At 45.7% G+C, this 16,961-nt stretch overlaps 1 protein-coding gene across 2 annotated transcripts in view; it reads left to right on the top strand.

Moving 5' to 3' along the window:
- GFRA4 (GDNF family receptor alpha 4) overlaps positions 1-16,961 on the top strand; it is a 136,061-nt gene that overhangs the window by 77,306 nt on the left and 41,794 nt on the right. The window lies entirely within an intron of this gene.

The raw sequence follows: 16,961 nt of genomic DNA, 5'->3' as shown, positions 1-16,961 counted from the left end.
TAGATAGATAGATAGATAGATAGATAGATAGATAGATGATAGATAGATAGATAGATAGATAGATAGATAGATAGATAGATGATAGATGATAGATAGATAGATGATAGATAGATAGATAGATAGATAGATAGATAGATAGATAGATGATAGATAGATAGATAGATAGATAGATAGATAGATAGATAGATAGATGATAGATAGATAGAATGATAGATATGGATAGATAGATGATAGATAGATCGATAGATAGATAGATGATAGATAGAGATAGATGATGATAGATAGATAGATAGATAGATAGATAGATAGATAGATGATAGATAGATAGATAGATGATAGATAGATATAGATTAGATATAGATTATAGATAGATAGATGATAGATAGATGATAGATAGATAGAATGATAGATATGGATAGATAGATAGATGATAGATAGATGATAGATAGATAGATGATTGATAGAGATAGATAGATGATAGATATTGATAGATAGAAGATAGATAGATTTGAAAGCATAAAAGAGAACTTCAGGCAAGTTTGTTCTGGATCCTGGTAGAATGCAGTTAATCACTAAAACCTGAAAAAGCAGTAGCATGGATAGAGAACATTGCATTAAACAGGACATCACCTGCAGCCCCTGCAATATAATTTATATCATCAAATGCTAATAGCCACGATGCCATGTTGCGTATGTAGGTAAAAATGCAACTGACCAACACACACATTTTAGAAACCACAACTGGAACTTTGACACACATACCCAAAAAAGTGGGGCAAGCTGTTCCTAAACGGTTTGAGAACCAGAGCCTGTTGGACTTATTAGCAATCGCACTATCGGGAAGCCGGTTTCTACACCTGATTATCTTACTCTGCATTTATTCGTTAGTGTATTTTCCCCCCATAAAATTTATACACCACTCGATTGTAAAAACAAAAACAAAAAACCCCAAAGCAGTTTACAAAAATGATGCAACTATAAAATTAGCAATAAGAAAAATCAACTTTCCAAAGGTTAAAACAACACTAGACTAAAAACAGATTAAAACTTGCAACAACTTTCTAACTGAGAATGTTTTTAGCTGGTCTGAAAAGAGTTCACTATATATCATTTGGCAGGCTGTCCCAAAGTGCAGGTCTATTGGATGGTTCTCCGGCAGAATGGCAACATATGGACTGCTCTATCTCCAACTGTCATGGCTGCTTCTTGCCACTCATGTGAGGAACTTCCACTCTGAGACTGATGGGTGAAGGAAGAAAGTTCCTCCCCAAAAAACTATCTCTGTACCCCTGGGTGAAAGTGGTAGAACATGGCAGAGCAGATAAAGATTTGTCTGTCTCCTGGTCTTCCACTTGCTGAGAGTTCCACAGTGAGGAAGTTGCAGAGAATCATGTCATTAAAAATAAATAAATCTTTTTTTAAAAAAACAATTTTATTTAACATAATTATTACAAAACATAAGCAAAATATTGCAAATACATGCATGCATGCATACATACATACATACATACATATGTTTCAGATAAACATACATATATAAAAAAAGAACAAAAAAGAAAAAAGAAAGAAAAGAAAAAAGAAAAAAGAAAAAATAAGGAGAAGAAGAAAAGTTGGAAGAATTTCTTCCAAATTTATTCTACAAATATCTCAATACTAAAATTTCATTGACTGACTTCCATCGCTTACACTGCACTTCCTATATACATTTTAAGCAAGATTGTAAGTGTTATTCCGTATTTTTCCCATACAATCTCATACAAATATTCTAATCAATAAGTTTTCTAAATCTTTCATAAATCTATTCTAAACACAACCAATACCTTACATTTAATCTTTGTCTACATAAATAATCATTTAAATCATTTAAACAGAAAAATAAATTAAAAAATCACTGCCACCTTTTCCTCTGTCAAATAACAGAAGGTCACCCCTACAAAAAATAAAATTATCAGAGGGGTGAGCCATCTCTGACATAAGCCCATTAGCAGAACTGGGCGAACTGGGCCACTGGCCTGACTCAGTTGAAAGCCTCTCCTCCCTTGGTGACCTTCCTCTTCTTTCCGTGCTGATCGCGGACCAAAAACTGCCGGAGGGACGAGCCGTGAACTCAGCGAGCAGGAGCTGAAATGTTTAGGACCCTGCGTGAACGAGGCCCTGGGGACTGGCTGCCGGGAGCTCTTAATGAGGGACTTTCACACTAGAGTGGGAACAAGGAGATAGCATTGATGCCAAAAGCAAATGTACTCAGCGTGTCATCGCCTTAATGTTCTTCTCAGCTCCCCCTTTGGAGAAACGCTCTCGCTGAGAGTCAGGGACACTGGCTGGCTTGCAAGTTTTAAAAACCAACCAAACTTCCACAGCCTCTGGAAGGAGCTGGCAATCGCAACCCTGTATGTTACAAAAGGGGACGTGGGTGGCACTGTAGGTTAAACCACAGAGCCTAGGACTTGCCGATCAGAAGGTCGGCAGTTCGAATCCCCGCTACGGAGTGAGCTCCCATTGCTCAGTCCCTGCTCCTGCCCACCTAGCAGTTCGAAAGCACATCAAAGTGCAGGTAGATAAATAGGTACCGCTCTGGCGGGAAGGTAAACGGCGTTTCCGTGCACTGCTCTGGTTCGCCAGAAGCAGCTTAGTCATGCTGGCCACATGACCCGGAAGCTGTACGCCGGCTCCCTCGGCCAATAAAGCAAGATGAGCACCACAACCCCAGAGTCGGCCACGACTGGACCTAATGGCCAGGGGTCCCTTTATCTTTTAAGTTACAAAAGAGAAAGCGCTCTGAAAAATAATAATTGCCCAGCAAAGACTTGGAGGAGAAAAGCTTTGGATGTAGGTGGGCATAGAATCGTAGAATCGTAGAGGTGGAAGGGACCCCAAGGGTCATCTAGTCCAAGCCTCTGCAATGCAGGAATCTCAACTAAAGCATCCATGACAGATGGACATCCAACCTCTCATTAAAAACCTCCAAGGAAGGAGAGTCCATCTTCTGAGGGAGACTGTTCTGCTGTCAAACAGCTCTTACTGCCAGAAAGATCTCATTTCTTGTAACTTGAAGCCATTGGTTCGAGTCCTACCCTCCAGAGCAGGAGAAAAGAAGCTTTTCCTTCTTCTATGTGACAGCCCTTGAGATATTAGAAGATGGCTCTCGTATCTCCTCTCAGACTCCTCTTTTCCACGCTAAACAGACCCAACTCCCTCAACTGTTCCTCATAAGGCTTGGTTTCCAGACCCTTGACCATCTCAGTCACCCTCCTCAGCACACGTTCCAGCTTGTCAACATCCTTCTTGAATTGTGGTGCCCAGAAATGGACCCAGTATTCCTGGTCAGGTCTGACCAAGGCAGAATAGAGTGGTACTATTATTTCCCCTGATCTGGACACTGTGCTTCTAGTGTTCTTCTCATAGCATAATATACTCCTTTATGCTTTTCCTAGCATAAAGGTAGAAGTTCTTCCAAAGGCTCCTTTGTCAAATTTCTCCTCTGAACCCGACGTTCTGAATTAACCTCTCATCTTTTTTTCAGAAGTGGATCTGAAAAATCAGTGATTCTCCATTGGTCCATGTTCAGGGCTTTGTAAATCAATAAAAGGAGCTTGAGTCTGTTTTGTTTCACTTGTGCCTTTCCTCCCCATCTCCTTCCCCAGTGCACACAGGAACATGGATAAAACCTTGCGAAGAAGCAATCTTCTTCTCCTCACAAAAACCTGTGAGGCAGGTTATGCTGAGAGGGTGAGACCAGGCCAGGGTCATCCACTGAGCTCACCAGATGAGAGAGGAGCTGAACCCTGGCCTCCCCGGAGGACCTAGTCTAACACTCCAGTCACTGAATAAGACTGTCTCTCGGATTCTCCATACCGCTATTGCAATCCTCTAGTAACTGAGCTCATTAGAAAGTAGGCTGCTCATTTCTCCAGCGCAGGAAGCTGGGAAACGTTTATCAAAGGCAGGAGCTTTCTAATTAAAAACAGAAGGGGAAAATGACGAGTCAGTGCAAAGGACAACATTCACAGAAAGAAAGAAAGAAAGAAAGAAAGAAAGAAAGAAAGAGGGAAGGAGGAAGGAAGGAAGGAAGGAAGGAAGGAAGGAAGGAAGGAAGGAAGGAAGGAAGGAAGGCTGTTCTCCTCCACCATCCCAGTCCAGGGGTGCCAACTTGAATAAAATATGAGGAGGAGGTAACAGTGATCTAGGTCTTTCGATGGAAGCCCTTATATGGGATTTTGTATATAAATTTTCCCTCGGCTCTTTTTGCTGGCCCATGTAGGACCACCATGGATAGTTGGCCCCAGTGAATATTTGATGTTTTCTCCCCTTATGGGTTTGATCTATGGGCTACCACAAAAAAGAGGCTGCATTTTAAGCTGCATTCTAACTTATATTTTAATCAACTGTTTGTTTGGTTTTGTTTTATTTTTTGTTTCGTTTTTAATGTTTTTGAAAGTGAGATGAGTGCCGCAACCCCATAGTCGCCTTTGACTGGACTTAACTGTCCAGGGGTCCTTTGCCTTACCTATAGGCACAGTCCAGGTTTATTGTCAACAGCTCACAGGGTTCGTCAGAGAGGAGTCTTCCTTGGCCCTACCTAGAAACGCCAGGAATTGAACCTGGGCAGCTGGACCATAAAGAAGGCTGATCGCCGAAGAATGGATGCTTTTGAATTATGGTGCTGGAGGAGACTCTTGAGAGTCCCATGGACTGCAAGAAGATCAAACCTCTCCATTCTGAAGGAAATCAGCCCTGAGTGCTCACTGGAAGGACAGATCCTGAAGCTGAGGCTCCAAGACTTTGGCCACCTCAGGAGAAGAGAAGACTTCCTGGAAAAGACCCTGATGTTGGGAAAGATGGAGGACACAGGGAGAAAGGGGATGATGGAGGACGAGATGGTTGGACAGTGTTCTCGAAGCTACCAGCATGAGTTTGACCAAACTGTGGGAGGCAGTGGAAGACAGGAGTGCCTGGCGTGCTCTGGTCCTGGGGGTCACAAAGCATCAGACACGACTAAACGACTAAAGAACAACAACATCTTTCAGTCCTTCCTTTAAAATAAAGGCTTCCCAACTCAGAGGTGCCTTGATGGATAAACTTCACCTGTTCTGTTTCTACCTGCCATACCACTTTGGTCTTCTAAGTGTGAACCTAGAGGTACAACCATACCAGGGATGGTTCCAACCAGTAAAAATCCTATCAATTGCTTTTCCTGGAGGGGAGAAATCCCCCCCTCCAAATAAAAGGACAGGGCATTTGGAACACTGCAGTTCATGTTGCCTGAAGCGTTTAATTCCAACATAAATATAAAGCATCAGCATGCAGGGTGGTAAATATCAGCCCTGCTGCTCTCTCTGATGAAGCAAAGCTCTTGGCCAGAGGGCACCATTAACGGGTTTCATTTGTCAATACATCTCCAACCTCAGACTCCTACAAACATATCCACTGGGCTCCCTTTCCAAAGATCAGAGGCAGTGTCTTAGTTAAGCCTAATCCCTGCCACCCACAAGGGTGGTTTTTGAGCCTCAGCCCACCTGTAGGGCTAGTGGAGGGAGGCCAGCAGAAATCTGAGATCGACTGCAGCGGTTTCCAAATGTTTTTCCTCTGGGCAACCCTTTCAGAGGCTGGATGCTCTGTCTGAGAAATGCTTTGGGATTGTGGAGGGTTCTTGAGCATGATCTGGGGTTGCTGGTTGGTTCACCTGGAGAACCTGGTTTGCAGGAACATAGGGATGTAATAAGAGCATGCTGGATCAAGCCAGTGGCCCATCGAGCCCAGCATACTGTTCTCACAGTGGCCTGTCATCTAGCATCATAGAGTTGCGAGGGACCCTCAAGGGCCATCTAGTTCAACCCCCTCCAATGCAGGAATCTTGGCTAAAGCATCCATGACAGATGGCCCTCCAACCTCTGCTTAAAAACCACCAAGGAAGGTGGGAGTCTCGTGGGAGTCTGCTCCACTGTCAAACGGCTCTTACTGTCAGAAAGTTCACATCTCATTTCTTGCAACTTGAAGCCATTGGTTTGAGTCCTACCCTCCAGAGTGTGCTGGGCCCGGGGATAACCCATGAGACATGGTCCAGGACCAGTCCAGAATCTTAAGGCTCCACTAGGAGTCAGTCTGACAGGGCCAAGGCAGGACACGAGGCAGGAAACCAGGCAAGGACAGGTACAGGATCTCAGGCAGGATCTGGCATACAGCAATGTTGCTCCCGCAACCTGGGGCGGGGTCCAACAGCCTTTTATCTTTGTTGGGGTAACGGCCGGTCCTGATCCCCCAGCGACTCACCTCCCTGTTTCGCCCGAAGGCGAGCACTCCTCCTGCGAGTACTCAGGTCTCTCCTTCTTTCAGACCTTAGTCTCTGCAGCTCGTGAGACGTCGGTGGGTTACTAGACCCAGGGGCCACCTCAGCCTCCCCTGACCCAACCGGTAGTGGAGCAGCTGTAAGCGATGGCCCAGCTGGAGGCAACGAGGTCATCCCCGCATCTGGAGCCAGGGCAGGCTCAGGCCCCTGACTCGGCCCAGCTGGTGCTTGTTTCAGGGGAACCTGTGCAGACTGGAACTCTTCAGGATCAGGCCCCAGACTTGGTTCAGATGACACCTGAGGCAAAGGATCCGGTGCAGACTGAGACTCCTCTGGTTCAGAGTCTGAGCCCCAGTCCCAGGCCATCACACAGAGCAGGAGAAAACAAGCTTGTTCCTTCTTCCTTATGACAGCCCTTGAGATATTTGAAGATGGCTATCATATATACTCTCAGTCTCTCCTTTTCCAGGCTAAACATACCCAGCTCCTTCAACTGTTCCTCATAAGGCTTGGTTTCCAGACCCTTGATCATCTCAGTCACCTTCCTCTGCACACGTTGCAGCTTGTCAACATCCTTCATAAATTGTGGTGCCCAGAATTGGACACAGTATTCCAGGTGTGGTCTGGCCAAGGCAGGATAGAGCCAGACTATGACTTCCCTTGATCTGGACACTGGACTTCTGTTGATGCACAATAGAATAGTATTAGTTTATTTGCTGCCGCATCACCCTGTTGACTCATGTTGAGCTTGTGGTCCACTAAGACCCCTAGATCCTTTTCACTACTGGCAATGCATGTGTCTCCTATCTGATGTTTGTGCATCTGGTTCTTCCTGCCTAAGTTCAGAACCTGACATTTGTCCCTACTGAAATTCATTTTGTTAGTTTGGGCCCAGCTCTCCAATCCATCTTGAATCTTGATTCTGTCTTCTGCTGCACGCCTGTGAGAAACCCCCAGGCAGGGTCTGTGCACAAAGCCTTTTCCCCTCCTGTGGTTTCCCAACTTCTGAGGGTCACATGCCAATGGTGGGTGGGGTCAGAGGCAAATGTGGGTGGAGCATGAAATGCAAATTGTAGGCCTACGCCCACACATGCAACCCTCTCTGTCCTCCATCTGGAGAAGCAAGACGTGTTGTCTGAGTTCACCTCCACATTTCCAGCTGGGCAGAAAAACTCAAGGAGGGTGTAAAGAAGGGTCTGTGGTCTGGGGAGAGTTTTGAGGGCCAACTAGAATGGTTTGGAGGGCCACATTCAGTGGCTGAGCCTGGGATTCCTTACCCCTGGGGTATCTGAATGACTTTGGCAATTGTACATGTGTGTGTTTTTTTGTAATATTTATGCGATTCTGCAGATCCTATAATTATCCTGCACTTTGGCTTTGTATCTCAATGTGAGCTGCTTTTGTGTTCCTTATTTATTTTACTTAGGAACACTGTTTAAAAATATTTATCGTTGCCTAATAATTACGTCGCTTAAAATGTGGAATTATGATCATTAGACGTTGCAACGTGCAATTTGTATTGTATTTCGTATACCTACCTAGAGAGATGTTATTATTATTTTGTTGGGATAGGTAAACTGCTTAGAGCAGGTGTGGGGAGCCTGTGGCACCCCAGATGTTGCTGCCCTACAACTCCCATCATTCCTGACTATTAGTCATGCTGGTTGGGACTGGTAGGAGTTGGAGTGCAATTTCCTCTGGAGGATCTAAGGCTCTCCTTCCACTGGCTAAGAGGTTTCTATTGAAATATGAAGCAGTATATAAATGACATTCATGGAAATCATAGGACTGTAGAGTTGGAAGGGACCCTGAGGGTCATCTAGTCCAACCCCCTGCAATGCAGGAATCTCAACAAAAAACATGCAAGGCAGATGGCCATCCAGCTTCTTCTTAAAACCCTCCAAGGAAAGAGAGTCCACCAACTCTTGTGGGAGTTTGTTCTATTGTCAGACACCTCTTACGGTCACAAAGTTTTTCCTGGTGTTTAGTAGGCATCTCCTTTCTTGAAACTTGAAGCCAGAGGTTTGAGTCCTACCCACCAGAGCAGGAGAAAACAAGCTTGCTCCATATTTGGTGAAATCGTTTTTCAAGATGTTTGGGTCCTACCCTCTGGACCAGGAGAAATTTCATCTTCCATGTGACAGCCATTAAGATGTTTGAAGACAGCTACAGTAGCAGGCCTTGATGCGTCAAATTTCAGCTGTGGCCCATGTGATGCAAAAATTCAGTTCTTGCCCCTGCCTCTCACCTTCCATTCTACAACATAGTTGCAGCACCCTCTGTGGCACCCCAGAGGCACTGTGCCGTGCAACCTGCCCTGTGGAACACCCTCCCACCAGATGTCAAAGAGAAAAACAACTACCAGACTTTTAGAAGACATCTGAAGGCAGCCCTGTTAAGGGAAGCTTTTAATGTTTGACAGACTATAGTATTTTAATATTTTGTTGGAAGCTGCCCAGAGCAGCTGGGGAAACCCAGCCAGATGGGCGGGGTATAAATACTATATTATTATTATTATTATTATTATTATTATTATTATTATTATTACTAGTCACCAGCATCTAAAGGCTATCATACAGTGGTGCCTCGCAAGACGAAATTAATTCGTTCTGCGAGTTTTTTCGTCTTGCGAATTTTTCGTCTTGCGAAGCACGGTTTCCCAAAGTCTTCAAAATCACCAAAGTCTTCAAAAACCTCAAAAAAGGCTACCACACTGCATGCTATGAGTTGCTCCTCAAAGTCAAGTCGCAACTGCACCTCTTCAAGCAATGCACCCTGGGTATTAACGGTTTTAAGAAAAAGGAAACAAACTTGCAAGACGTTTTCGTTTTTCGTCTTGCGAAGCAAGCCCATAGGGAAATTCGTCTTGCGAAGCAACTCAAAAAACGAAAAGCTCTTTCGTCTTGCGAGTTTTTCGTCTTGCGAGGCATTCGTCTTGCGAGGTACCACTGTATCTCTTCTCAGTCTCCTCTTTTCCAGATTAAACGTACCCAGCTCGTTCAATCTTTCCTCATAAGGCTTGGTTTCCAGACCTTTGCTCATCTCAGTCATTCTCCTCTGCTCACACTCCAGCTTGTCAACATCCTCCTTAAATTGAGGTGCCCAGAAATTAACACAGTATTCCGGTTGTGCTCTGACCATGGCAGAATAGAGTGGTCCTATGACTTCCCTTGATCTGGACACTAGACATCTGTAGATGCAGCCTAGGTTTTCCCAGTAGTGACGTATGGAAGTGAGAGCTGGATCATAAAGAAGGCTGATCGCTGATGCTTTTGAATTCTGGTGCTGGAGGAGACTCTTGAGAGTCCCATGGGCTGCAAGAAGATCAAACCTCTCCATTTTTAAGGAAATGAGCCCTAAGTGTTCACTGGAAGGACAGAGCGTGAAGCTGAGGCTTCAATACTTTGGCCACCTCACAAGAAGAGAATACTCCCTGGAAAAGATCCTGATGTTAGGAAAGATGGAGGGCACAAGGAGAAGGGGATGACAGAGAACGAGATGGTTGGTCAGTGTTCTCGAAGCTACCAGCATGAGTTTGACCAAACTGCGGGAGGAAGTGGAAGACAGGAGTGCCTGGCATGCTCTGGTCCATGGGGTCACGAAGAGTCGGACACAACTAAACGACTAAACAACAACAGAATAGTATTGGGGGGGGTTGGGTTTTTTTTGCTACTGCATCAACCTGTTGACTCATGTTCAGCTTGTGGCCTACAACACCCCTAGATCCTTTTCGCATGTACTGCTAGTAAGCCATATTGGTGCAGCTGGTTCTTCCCGCCTAAGTGCAGAGCCTGACATTTGCCCTTCTTGAAATTCATTTTGTTAGCTTGTGCCCAGCTCTCCAATTTGCTAAGGTCATCTTGAATCCTGATTCTGTCTTCTGCGGCATTAGCTACCCCTCCCAGTTTGGTGTCATCTGCAAATTGGATGAGCATCCCCTCAAATCCTTCATCCAAGTCATTAATAAAGATGTTGAACAGCAACGGGCCCAGGACAGAACCCTGTGGCACCCCACTTGTCACTCTTTTTTCCAGGATGACGAAGAACCGTTAATGGGTACTCTTTGAGCATTCCCTCAATTTCTCAATCCAAGTCATAAAGCCAATATATCAATGAAACAAATAAATGATTGGGCAAAAAAAATGAGAGGCACAAATACAAGATGGGTGACACCTGGCTTGAGAGCAGTACATGTAAAAAGGATCTAGGAGTCTTGGTTGACCACAAACTTGACATGAGCCAACAGTGTGACGCGGCAGCTAAAAAAGCCAATGCAATTCTGGGCTGCATCAGTAGGAGTATAGCATCTAGATCAAGGGAAGTAATAGTGCCACTGTATTCTGCTCTGGTCAGACCTCACCTGGAGTACTGTGTCCAGTTCTGGGCACCACAGTTCAAGAAGGACACTGACAAACTGGAACGTGTCCAGAGGAGGGCAACCAAAATGGTCAAAGGCCTGGAAATGATGCCTTATGAGGAACGGCTAAGGGAGCTGGGCATGTTTAGCCTGGAGAAGAGGAGGTTAAGGGGTGATATGATAACCATGTTCAAATATATAAAAGGATGTCATATAGAGGAGGGAGAAAGGTTGTTTTCTGCTGCTCCAGAGAAGTGGACACGGAGCAATGGATCCAAACTACAAGAAAGAAGATTCCACCTAAACATTAGGAAGAACTTCCTGACAGTAAGAGCTGTTCGACAGTGGAATTTGCTGCCAAGGAGTGTGCTGGAGTCTCCTTCTTTGGAGGTCTTTAAGCAGAGGCTAGACAACCATATGTCAGGAGTGCTCTGATGGTGTTTCCTGCTTGGCAGGGGGTTGGACTCGATGGCCCTTGTGGTCTATTCCAACTCTATGATTCTATGATTCTATGATTCTATGATTCTATGAATAGCGCTTCTGTGTGAAGCTGATTGTCTTAGACCATCTGGTCCATATAGCCTATCAGGCTGGCTTTGGCTGGCAGTGGTTCTGCCAAGCGGTGACTGTGGTGAGTTTGTTTCCTGAGCTCTTAAATCCAAGATGAGGGAAAGAAAGCTCTGCCCATTTCAAGTCTCTTCGTTTTTCATTCGTTCAATCTTAAATGAAGTTCTTTACCTTTCTACAAGGGACGCAGGTGGCGCTGTGGGTTAAACCACAGAGCCTAGGACTTGCCGATCAGAAGATCGGCGGTTCAAATCCCCACGATGGGGTGAGTTCCCATTGCTCGGTCCCTGCTCCTGCCCACTTAGCAGTTTGAAAGCACGTCAAAGTGCAAGTAGATAAAAAGGTACCGCTCCGGCGGGAAGGTAAACAGCATTTCGGTGCGCTGCTCTGGTTCGCCAGAAGAGGCTTAGTCATGCTGGCCACATGACCCGGAAGCTGTACGTCGGCTCCCTCGGCCAATAAAGCGAGATGAGCACCGCAACCCCAGAGTCGGTCACGACTGGACCTAATGGTCAGGGGTCCCTTTACCTTTACTTTACCTTTCTACAGCAATCTGCAAATTATTCAGCATTCTAGCACAAATTTCTCCTAACGAACACATTTTTGCACGCAGCTTTTTGGCGACACGCACATTTTTTCCTGGCAACGTCTCTTAATACGATGCATTTCCGTGTGTCATTTTCACAAACATATATGCAGTTTTATGTGCACTTTTACCTAGTGCATGCATTATTGAAAACATTGGTTGGCTGCCGAACTGCATTGCAAAAACTGGATAAGTGTGAATTTCAAAGGAGGGCTGTGTTTCATTTCTGAAAGTGCAAATTTGATCTGTTTGGCTTCAAATGCCAGCTGAGTTGAATTTCTCTTCTTTCCCTTTCCAAGATCCTTTGCCCATCGCAGGAGAAGACTGGAAGCTGAAAGCAAGCCGTCTTGCAGTGCGGTTTGCTCACAACACCTGATCACAACAGACCCAGCCTCGCAATCTCCCCCAGGCCACAGTTTGAAAGCCACTGCTCTGCTACATTGCAAACAAATAAGACGCCACTCGGTTTAATTTAAAATCAGTTATTTATTAAACATGAAACAGAAATGTGCACTCCCGGGAGGATATATGTCAACTGAATGGTCACTTCTTTCCCTCTGAACACAGCTGGAAGAAGTGGAGTTGCTCAGAACAATATTTAGTGCATAAATAAAACAGATTTTATTTTATTATTCATGCTGCTTCCCTATCAATCGCACCTGCAAAAGTGCTGTTTTTATTCCAGATTTTCAGGAAAATAATAATAATGCTTTGCATTTGTATGGTTTGGATGTATTGTTCTTGTTATTATTAATGTGGTCTAAACCACTGAGCCTCTTGGGCTTTCTGATCGATCGGAAGGTCGGCGGTTCAAATCCCCGCAATGGTGTGAGCTCCCGTTGCTCTGTCCCAGCTCCTGCCAACCTAGCAGTTCGAAAGCACACCAGTGCAAGTAGATAAATAGGTAACACTCTGGCAGGAAGGTAAATGGTGTTTCCATGCGCTCTGGTTTCCGTCACAGTGTTCCGTTGTGCCAGAAGCAGTTATGTCATGCTGGGCACATGACCCGGAAAGCTGTCTGTGGACAAATGCCGGTTGCCTCGGCCTGAAAACGAGAAGAGAGCTGGGACAGAGCAATGGGAGCTCACCCTGTCACAGGGATTCGAACTGCCAACTTTCTGATTGGTAAGCCCAAGAGGCTCAGTGGTTTAGACCACAGCGCCACCCGCGTCCCTAGGACCTCCATACACCCTGCCCAGGCTTGCACCCCAGGGAGGTCACTTTGGTGGTGGTAAGGCAGTGGTTTGTCTTCACCCCCAGAGGTGCATTCCATTGCGTCTTGAGACAGATGGATGCCCAGTTCCCAGCAGCTGTGGAGGAGTCAAGGAACTGCAGATTCCATAAACAAGCACACACAAACCCACACCAAAATTATGCTGCCATTTTTAGGAAACTAATCTGAGTCTAATCCCTGCAGCCCAAGGCAGAGAACCCAATACCTAAAGCATGCAACACACACAATCCCACTTCATAGTCTCCACTGATGAGGGTATCATTACTTCCTTGGGGCAATCTGGTTTAGCATCCAGCCGTCCCAATATTTAAGAGGATTCCCCCCCCCCCCCATATCTTTGCAACTGTCGTGAGCTGGTGGTGGAGAGGAACAGTTGCTGTGCACTGCTTTTCTGAAAGCCTTCAGAGATTCTGAAATCTCTGGTTGGGAAGGGTGCGGCAGAACAGTAGGACATCTTCTTTGCATGCAAAAGATCCTGGGTTCAGTCCCTGCACCCAGGACACCCCTGTTCTGCCTTCTTCCAGGTCCCAAAGGACCTGCACATTGGCAGAGGCACATCTAGCTGCTCCGGCACCTGGAGTGGCACACATTCTGTGCACCGGGGGGTGGGGTTAGCTGCCCGCAGGCTAGCTGCTTTGCTTCGTTCATCTCACATCTCACAACGGTCTCAACCACACCTGAAGGAGCGTCTCCACCCCAAGCTACAGGGAACCAGGCAGAGGGCCTTTTCAGTGGTGGCACCTGCCCTGTGGAACTCCCTCCCATCAGATGTCAAAGAGATAAAGAACTACCTGGCATTCAGAAGACATCTGAAGGCAGCCCTGTTCAGGGAAGTTTTTAATGTGTGACATTTTAGTGTATTTTTGGTCTTTGTTGGAAGCCACCCAGAGTGGCTGGGGAAACCCAGCCAGATGGGTGGGGTACAAATAAATTATTATTAATAATAACATTTCATCAGAAAGGCCTAAGGAGGACCACAAATGGTCTTCCACTTCCAAGGAGGAATCCTACACAACCACACGCTCCTGCTTCTCTGCAAAGGTGGCAGAACCCCAGCAAAAGCACTGGGCAGTGGGAAGGTCATGGAATGGCTCAAGCAGACTGACCAGAGACATCCCTAAAGAGCAAGAAATAGAAGCAAGTGCTGCCCAAGAGCAGCCCTGACAGAATGAGTGCCTTTCATTGCCTCCCTCTGCGCTCCTCCAAGCTGCAGAACCATTTCCCCAGCTAGACTTTCTTTCCTTTCGGATCACACCCTCCCTCTCCCTGTGTGTGAAGCGTAAACTCTTTCCACGTGTTCCTCCCCTCTTCCTGACCTTGGATATCTCCTCTCCTTCCACACAGCCCAAGTTTAGAACTTTGCAGATGCTAGATGATTTTAATGGGAGATTTTAATGGAGTTGCGGGGAGAGCGTCCCAAGGGGGTGCCTCCTACAGCAAGCATCCCAGGGGGGTGGGGAGGCGATGTCACCCCCCCTCAGGGATGAGATCTGGGGCAAGCTGCACCCAACACATCCCCTTCCTCCGCCAGTGCATGTTGGCGATCGCACATCACTTGGACGTGCCAAAAATGACACTTGCTTTTCGACCACGCTTCATTTTCCTTGAGAGCTGCATTGCAAAATTCAGCGATGTGCAATTTTCAAAGGACAAGTGTCTCCCAATTTGCACCTTGTTTCAGTGAGGGTAAACTAAGCAGTCCAGCATGGAAATGTGAGCCGAATGGGTGTCTCTTAGTGGGCAGCTGGTAGGTTCTACTTTGCAGAATGATGATTCGTATTCTGCTCGTACCTGCAGGACAGCTTGACAAGTGCACATTCTGCAATGATTGCCTTCTTGGATCAGATCAAGGTCCATCTAGGTCAGCATTCTGTATTCAGCTTTGAAATATTTCCCAATACACTATCACTTATCCCCGGCTTCTAACTGCTTGTCAATCTCAGGAACATCTTTTACCATCTCTGTTAGCTTCACCTGTGTTGCTGTGCCAGGGCATTTATCAGCTGTGTCCTGGCAAACCCTGGAGCTTCTCCACGTCCAAACGTCAACCATGCTCACAATTTTAAAATTAATTTGTGGGATTTACACATTAAGAATCCCCACTTCTTGTGGGAGGTTATTGGACAATTACCTTTTTTAAAAACACACACACATTTATTTGGTTTTTCAGATAAAAAGTTTACAGCGATCTATCAAACATAAATCATAATAACAAGATTCCAAGGAATCTCCTGGACTTCCATCCTCCCCTTTGTGGGTCCTATTATTAATCATTTCCTCCCGTATCTTTTATGATGAGCCAAATCTTTTACATCTCCATTGTGTCCAGAATTCACCCTTAAACTACAAGTGATATTCCAATCATACTAACGATTTTAACCGTTTACAATGGTTATAAATTTCCCCCATTCCTTATTAAAATTTTGGTCTTCCTGATTTCTGTTTCTTCTGGTCATTTTACCCATTTCAGCATAGTCCATCAACTTCACCTGCCATTCTTCTCTCGTAGAAACAATTACCTTAATATACCTGAAGGAGCATCTCCACCCCCAGTATTCAGCTCAGAGGGCCTTTTGGCGGTTCACTCATTGCGAGAGGTGAAGTTACAGAGAACCAGGCAGAGCGCCTTCTCAGCAGTCATGCCCGCCCTGTGGAAGACCTTCCCAGCAGATGTCAAGCAGCTATGTGATGTTTAAAAGAAATCTGAAGTCATCCCTGTTCAGGGAACTTCTTAGTGTTTGAGGTTATATTGTGTTTTTACTATTTTGTGTTAGGAGTCCCTCAGAGTGGCTTGGGCAACCCAGTCAGTTGGGCAGCATACAAATAAATTGTTGTTGTTGTTGTTGTGGTTCTTGAAAGTTCTTCATGAAACATATGAACTATGGAACTCCCTGCCACAGGAGGCAGTGACGGCCAAGAAACTAGATGGCTCTAAAAGAGGATTAGACAAATTCATGGAGGAGAGAGATATTGGTGACCACTAGCCCAGTTGACTACACTCTGCCTCCACAGCTGAAAGCAGCAATGCTTCTGAATAGAATAGAACAGAACAGAACAGAACAGAACAGAACAGAACAGAACAGAACAGAATAGAATAGAATAGAATAGAATAGAATAGAATAGAATTTATTATTTATACCCCGTCCATCTGGCTGGGTTTCTCCAGCCACTCTGGGCGGCTTCCAACAGAGTATTAAAATACAGTGGTCAGTTAAACATTAAAAACTTCCCTAAAGAGGGCTGCCTTCAGATGTCTTCTAAAAGTCTCGTAGTTGAGAGCCAGTGTGGTGTAGTGGTTAAGAGCGGTAGACTCGTAATCTGGGGAACCGGGTTCGCGTCTTTGCTCCTCCACATGCAGCTGCTGGGTGACCTTGGGCTAGTCACACTTCTCTGAAGTCTCTCAGCCCCACTCACCTCACAGAGTGTTTGTTGTGGGGGAGGAAGGGAAAGGAGATTGTCAGCCGCTTTGAGACTCCTTAAAGGGAGTGAAAGGCGAGATATCAAACCCAAACTCTTCTTCTCTTCTTGTTCTTCTCTTTGACATCTGGTGGGAGGGCGTTCCACAGGGCAGGTGCCACTACCAAGAAGGCCCTCTGCCTGGTTCCCTGTAACCTCACATCTCGCAGGGAGGGAACCGCCAGAAGGACCTCAGCACTGGACCTCAGTGTCCGGGCTGAACGATGGGGGTGGAGACACTCCTTCAGGTATACTGGGCTGAGGCCGTTTAGGGCTTTAAAGGTCAGCAGCAACACTTTGAATTGTGCTCGGAAACGTACTGGGATAACACTTGTTGGAAACTGGGGGGTGAGGGTGGTGTTAGAATTCCTGCTCCATGATTGCAGTCATGGGATTGTTGTCTTTCACATGACGGTATATGTTTTGACTCCACAGAGTGGGAAGTGACAGAGACAGGATGTTTGTGTTACTGTGT

Source organism: Podarcis pityusensis, assembly GCF_964106645.2.
Source record: "Podarcis pityusensis genome assembly, chromosome: 9".
Lineage (NCBI taxonomy): Eukaryota > Metazoa > Chordata > Lepidosauria > Squamata > Lacertidae > Podarcis > Podarcis pityusensis.
Note: the sequence above shows the minus strand (reverse complement) of the source record. Positions and strands in the feature narration are given on the sequence as shown.